The 7,289-nt window shown below is 47.4% G+C and overlaps 1 non-coding gene across 1 annotated transcript; it reads right to left on the bottom strand.

Moving 5' to 3' along the window:
* Positions 1-323: 323 nt before the first annotated feature.
* Positions 324-413, bottom strand: trnap-cgg (transfer RNA proline (anticodon CGG)). Its single transcript is given in 2 exon segments — positions 324-359; positions 378-413. It is a non-coding gene; the product is annotated as a tRNA-Pro (tRNA).
* Between the last annotated feature and the right edge of the window lie 6,876 nt (positions 414-7,289).

The raw sequence follows: 7,289 nt of genomic DNA, 5'->3' as shown, positions 1-7,289 counted from the left end.
GAACTGTTCCATCTTTCCAATCTACCTTCATTGCTGACAATCCTCATACACGGCACCATTAACGTCAACCTGTTCAGCGCTGTCTGCAATCACTTCACTTCCCCGCTTCCTGAAATTTCTCTCTCACAATTGAGCAATAATGCAGCTGGAGGATTCATTCAGAGTCGGACTGCGCGGGCGAACTATGTACAATGCTTGTTTTCACTTTGAGCAAGTGTTTCGCTGTAATAGGAGCTCGACCCCATCCCTCCTTCAGGCAGTCATAAGTGGGCTTTTTGAGAAAATTGCGCCGGTGTTTCTGCACAAGGCAACGTAAGAAACGAGGGCTCGTCCGGGATTTGAACCCGGGATCTCTCACAAGTCCACCCACCGGGGGGCCCGAAGCGAGAATCATACCGCTAGACCAACGAGCCAGAGCTCGAGCCCGGCGCGAGCGGCCCTGACCCCGGACGCTCCAAGTGCCCTTCCCTGAAGCAGCTGAGACTTGCTCAATGTGAAATACGTTTGATTTGCTCCAAGAATCGCAAGCAGCAAAGAGATTCCTCAAATTTGCTTCTCATTCCATCTCCCTGCGCCCAGGACGCTGCTCTTTGTCCCGTTCCCAGTAACTGGACTATCTCCACTGGCGGATAATTAAACCATTTTGTTTCTACTTGCAAATTGTTCTGGGGATGGCAGAGCTCATTCGCTCTCCTGCTCTCTCACAATCACTTTGGATGGGAGACGTCAGTTACACTAATGCGTAGGAAATGGGCAAGTTTTAACTACATTACAATGGTCTGTAATCAAAGAGACAGAAAGATGCTGTGCTGGTGGGACAGAGAGAAATGGACACCGGAAACTGTTCCCTCAGGTATATTCATATGAGTACATTTGTGTGCAGCTTGCTCGGTGTTCAGAATTCGTCTTCACACAGCAATCCTGCAGAAAGACTTTTCTAACACTGGCGTCTGTTTCTTTGCTGCGAACGGGCAGCAGTGAACATCTGAGCCCCAACTGTCGGAGATGAAGTTGTAAATGAGCCATTGTTTCTCCCTCAGCCGCTCTGTCCCAGAGACAGGGAGAGGGACGGCATTAACGTGTGACGTCATTCCGCCGCAGCCTGAAGCCGTTCAGTCCATCATTTCCATGTGACTCTCTGTCCCTTGTATCTCTCCGAGATGATTCCCAATCGGTGATATGTGTCCTCATCATGGGAACTGTGTCTGTGTGGTGATGCTGCTTTCGAAATGCTGATCGTCCTGTCATTCACGTCTGAACCGGAGTGGGGAATTATTGCAGGGAATGAATACGACCGCAAATAATGTGGCTTTGCGGCTCAGTGGTTAACACTGCTGTCTCATAACGGTACCTGAATTCGATCCTACCCTTGTGCGGCTTGTTTGTGTGGAGTTTGTTCAATCTCCCCGTGTCTGCGTGGGTTTCCTGCGGTGCTCTGGTTTCCTTCCACAGTCGAAAGATGTGCAGGTTAGGTGGACTGACCATGCTAAACTGCCCCATAGTGCCCAGAGGTCGGTAGGTTGGGGGCATCAGTCAGAAGTAAATGTCGGGTCTGGATGGGTTACTCTTCGGAGTGTTGATAAGGACTTGTTGAGCAGGAGGGCCTGTTTCCACACTGTAGGGATTCGAATTCGAATTGTTTCAACTTCACCAGTTCATTCCCATTTCAGAGAAGAGGTGTTAGGATTCAGTTCAGAGCAGACCGTTGGGAAACAACTCAAATCTCCACAAGCACTTCTCCTCAATTGTGTAAATTGGGCCCGTGTTTAGTGACATATTCAGCTCAGATACTCGAAGATTTGGGAAGCAGAGGCAAAGGCAAGATATAGAACAGAGTATCGTTACAAAGGGAAGCAATAGCAGACGACAGTTTCGATCGAGGGACATGAACCCAGCACCCTCCCGCTGCGCCACTCTACTTTCCCGCACGGAGTGTTTTCCATAGATCCCTTCAGCCTTTCGTCTGGCGTGTGACAGGCAAGTTCGAGACTGATGTCAAAGATCTCCACTTCTGTCGTGTTATATGGTGTTGCGCAGACGTATGGAGGCTGTGTGAATGTGAACTGTTTTCTAAATTCCCACATTCTGTTGGTCGAACTGTGATTTCACTCTGAATCACAACATGTGTCACAGCGCAGACGGAGGCCATGCGGCCCACCTTCGCTCTGCTGGTTCGACACAGTAAGTAAACGCGTGTCTCAATTCGTATCATTCTCTTACCTTTTCCGTGTAAATCTTCGCAGCTGAACATGACCACACGCATTGCCCTCCTCAACAGAGAACAGGAGAAGACCACGCAGACCTCCACGAGTGTGTCACCTCAACTGTGCACATGGGGCCAGTATATCAATGTGAAATATTCATGTTGAGTTTTTTGGGAAGCAGATGAGAAGGCGAGGTGCAGAATAGAGCACCCTTAGACTGGTAAGCTGCTAAAGACGACATTACATGAATGGGAGAGAATAGGACATAGCGGATTTCAGGCCCTAAAGTCATGGAACTCGATATTGAAGCTCGGGGGGGTGTAGGTCTTCAAATGGAAAAGACGACGTTGTTCTTCCATCTGGAGCTGAGCTTTGCATGTCTGAGACAGAGATGTTGGCCAGGGAACAGGGTGGCCTGTTAAAGTGGTGGGCAACCAGAAGCTCAAGGCCTTTTTTGCGGGCAGAATTGAGATGTTCTGTGAAACAGTCACCCATTTTATGCTTCATGCTACTTTGGGGAAACCACACTGTGAGCAGCGAATGCAGTCGAGTAGGTTGTGGCAAATGTGCAGGTAAAGTGCTGCTTCACCTGGCGGGTATGTTCGAGCCCTGGATATTCAGGAGGGAGCAGGTAAATGGGCAGGTTTTACACATTCGGCGGGTGCAGCGGAAAGTAATTTGGGACAATGGGAGGTGGGTGTGGGGTGTAGCGAGTGAAGGAAGAGTGGACCCGAGGTGTAACCCTGCCCACTTACCTCCTCTCATATATAAATCCGTGAAGTTGAAAGAACATTCCATCCAATGATTCAGTACCACGTGACTCACGAACTAATTTGTATTCATGTTCCGGGGCCAGCGTCATTATTGTGTCACAGCAGCTGCAGGCCATCACCGGGGGCTCGCCCTATGACGTCACGGTACGGCTGGAAGCCCCCGGGACAGTTCATCAAAGAAACCTCCCGGTGGGTCAGGGCAACCCCGCATTGGTAAGCACTGGGATGGTGAACCACTATCAGTTTACATGGGGAACACATCTCCACGTTGCACAGCCTCGAGGCAAACTTCCCGTTCTTCCACTTAAAGTTCAAGAGCCCTCAGACCGAACTTCCCCAGGTATGTTTGGAAGAACTTTTTCCAGGTGTTCGCAAAGTATATCTGTGAGCACTTTGTTAACGTTTGAATTTTGCGTGTGTTGAAATTTTGCGTTTTTGAGCGAAATCACAGTTCAATAAAACAGAATCTGGGAATTTAGACAGAGTTTATATTTGCGCGTCGGCGATATGTCTGCGGGTGCGTGATGGGAGCATCGCCCAGGCGGGAAACCATCTCTCCTATTCACTCAATGTCCTCTTTAGCAGCTTTCCCGTATAATGGCGCTCTGTTCTGCACCTCGCCTTCTAATCTGCTTCCCAAAACATTTTGACATAAATATTTCACATTGATATAGTGGCCCAATGTGCACATTTGAGGTGACACACTCGTGGAGGTGTGAGTGGTCTTCTCCTGTTCGCTGTTGAGGAGGGCAATACTTGTCACTGGTCATTCAAGTGTCAGAGAAAAGTTTCGAAACAAAAGAGTTTAATTTTCTACCAGGGAAGAGGGCCCGGTGCCTGGAGACGGGACAAACGGAAGCAGGGAGATCGAATGAGAAGATGTCCTGGAAATAGTTTGCCAGACCCCATTAAAAGCGTCCAGTTTCGAAGCCAAGGAAGTGCAGCGAACACATCGCCCCTGGGTGGTTCGAACGACAAACCTTTCGGTTAAAGGCTAAATGTACTAACCAATTGCGCCACAAAGACTTGCAGCAGCAGTAGCTGTGCCATCGCCGTTATACGCTATTAGTGTATTCAAACTTCAGCCTGCCCCGCCTAGAATTACAATTGTGGTCTATCAGACTTAATTTTCAAAAATAAAGCCTAGGAGATTCATTGTGGAGACACTGAGGACAGTCTGATTCCACTCTCTGCAGACACATCCATGTCACGAGGAACTAGCTTTCTTACTCCGGGGCCGTCGCCCTTCCAGCCTTTCAGTGTTTTGCCTTTTCCCGAGTTCTCTCATTGGCTCAGAGGTGAGAAGGGGTTTGAATTCCTGATGTGCAGGAAAGACAATTCTTTCAATGTCTCAGATCAGTTCATGTCCCGAGAACATCAGAGTCAGTCTCCTGGCCTCTTCAACACTGTCTCTGCTCAGTTGGACAGTTCATCTTTCATTCTCCTCTAAATCCGCTTCCCAAAGAGTTTCTAAAGGTTCACAAAGTTGGAGACTGGGATTTCTGTTTTGCTTCATGAAAACTTTTCCATTGCCTAACTGATAATATTTTCACAAAATCTCTTCCAAATTGTACACCTTGCTTAATTTCCAAGGATGAGGAATTTCAATTTTGCGGAGATATTCCCATGGTTGGGAATATTCGCTTTGGAGCAAAGAATGTGAACTGGAGATTTCCTGGGGCTGTTGGTAATGATGGGAGAAGAAGCGGTGGGAATGGGAAGATTAATGATCAGAAGAACCAATTGCCACTTACCAGAGTCAGTTACCAGAGGACAGGGATTGAAGTTCTTGAATGAAAAGCAGCACTTGTGCCTAATAAACACAGAGAATACTGCAGAAAGCCAACAGGTCGAGCAGCATCTGTGGAAAGGGAAACAGAGCTGACGTTGTGATTCTGGGACGATGTTTGTTCAGAACCCGAGTTTCCTGCACGGCAATCAATTCCCAGACATGAGAAAACGGCACTTTATTGAGACGGGTTTTGTGAAGTTTGAGCGATAATGCAACCAACAGGAAGTCATTTAAAATCGTCAGCGAAGAAAGCATAGTCGCAGGTTACCAACCCACGTGGGGAGCCCCAAAGGATCTCTATGCGAACACCTTAACTGTTCGGCCACAACTACACGCCCAAAGTTGTGCTCTAAACTCTCTCATGGAATGGTTCTAACAGGAAAGGTGAGTATTGGGCTTGTCCTGTCCGCGCCATAGCCCCAGCGTATCATGTTCCCCTGGATTTGATCAGGACAGAGGAGGCTGATGGGAGATCGAATTGAACTACACACATTGATGAGAGATAGAGCGGGTGGGAAGGATCCATTCCCATGCGTAGAGAGATTAATAATCAGGGCCGAAAATAAGGAGCCACTTCAAGAAATTTGGGGTTCATTCAGCAAAGCTACTGTAGAACTGTTCACAGAAAATTGTGATGAAAGTCTCTCGAGTTACTTTGATGTAAAGTGTTGATGATGCTAATACAATCGATAGGATGAACGTAGATTGGTAAATGTATTTGGTGACAGGTCTGTTCTAGCCCTGTGAGCGAAACCTGGATCTGAAGGAGTATAAGGGACATTAACAACATCGATCTGAAATTGGACACGTGACAAGGAACAGACCCATCATTCACAGTTGGATTTTGAACTGGAGAAGGTTTCTCGTGAAATTAGCTTGAGGCTTGAGGTTTGCAAGGTCAAGATAATTTAGGTAAAACACAGAAACGCTACCCTCATTAGCAGACAGTGAAAGGATTACAAGATGCAAATTAAACATTTTCGACAAGTGATACGGGGGACTAGGAAGATAAGTGTTAAAAACAGGAAATAACAAAGTTCTGGAGCACAACACTTACATTCAAAGACCGAAAACATCCAGGTCCTGATTAATCAGATGACATTGTGGTGCTTTTCTGCAAAACATCCACTTGCAATGTCCTACAAAAGAATGACAAAACCCATCCCTGTCGGCCTAGGATAGAAAATCCAAAGGGATGAACCTTTGCTTATTTTCTGCAGATTCACAGAGATAAGACTGGGTTTTGTTGATTGTTTCCTTTCCACTCCCAGGAGCCGCAGTGGTTGAGGCGGTGAGTTGGGGAAAGTAAAATGTGCCCGTGAGCAGCATGTGGGGCTATTTCAGCTTCCCCTCATCTGACTGCGCTGTGAGTTGACTCCGATGTTCTCAGGGACATTTACTGACGCGAGACAGTGAAAAGATTCTCATTCCCACAGATCGGGAATTCAAACCGTATGTCGGCTTCAGAACAATGAGAAAGATTAATTGGGGTGTGTGAAGAAGCTGTGAGCTGCATTTCAAACAGGTAGGTGGAGTCAGATGCATCATCCATTGCGCCCCGGCCCTGTGCGTATCTGACGCCACCATGCAGCAGAGTTCTGACGTTAACACGGACATGCGCAGCAATGGGAACACTCACAATGTGAACAACCAAAGATAATCACCGTCACTGATTCCCTTCCACAGGCCCAACTTGGTGAAGCAGTATCTTTCACTGGCAAAGGAAACACGCTTGTCCTCAGGTGCCTGCTTCATTTCGATCACGATTTCAAGCCCCTCACTCTTCTAGTCTCATTTCCAAACACTTTGCTCATAGCCTCAAAAGAAGCTCTGCGGGTATCGGCTTGCTCCACCCGAACAGGCAGTGGGTTGCAGATTCCCACCAGTCCCAATTTGAGTGAAATATTTTCCCTCCTCCACTGATTTGAATCTTAAAGAAGAAGCCGGGGAGCAAACTCCCTTTCTTTTCGACGACATTTCTCATTTTGTACTCGGAAGGGTTCACACCTGCGTGGGGAAACCGCAATGGATTTCAAGTCCATCGCATTAACCACTCGGCGCACGAATACAGAACCACACTGACAGCTTGACTTCCCAGGTCTGTCTGCCTATGGAGCTGAGAAAGAGTGAATCATCGCAGTTTGTTTGAATCCAATCACTTCACAGTGATTCGAAAGGGTTAAATATCGGCACATGGTGTTTGCAGATATTTCGGTGTTTCACCCCAAAAGATGAATTGAACTTTCAGTTAGAAATTGCAGGAGGAACTCAGCAGGTCAGGCATCATCTGTGGAAAGAGAATCAGAGGCAACATTTCAAAATTCTGTTCTCACCGGCAGGTACTGTCAAACCTGCCGAGTTTCCCTTTTGGTCTGGTCTTCTCAGCAGACGCAGTCCCTTACGTTAGACATTAAATCAATTCCGAAACCCCTTTATGGAGAAGAATTCCGCTTGGGGAACATTTTCCTGACGCCATTAAAAGCGCACAGCTTCGAAGCCAAAGAAGGGCAGCGATCACAC

The sequence above is a fragment of the Chiloscyllium punctatum genome, chromosome 36, assembly GCF_047496795.1.
Source record: "Chiloscyllium punctatum isolate Juve2018m chromosome 36, sChiPun1.3, whole genome shotgun sequence".
Taxonomy (NCBI): domain Eukaryota; kingdom Metazoa; phylum Chordata; class Chondrichthyes; order Orectolobiformes; family Hemiscylliidae; genus Chiloscyllium; species Chiloscyllium punctatum.
This window is presented reverse-complemented; position numbering and strand designations above follow the sequence as displayed.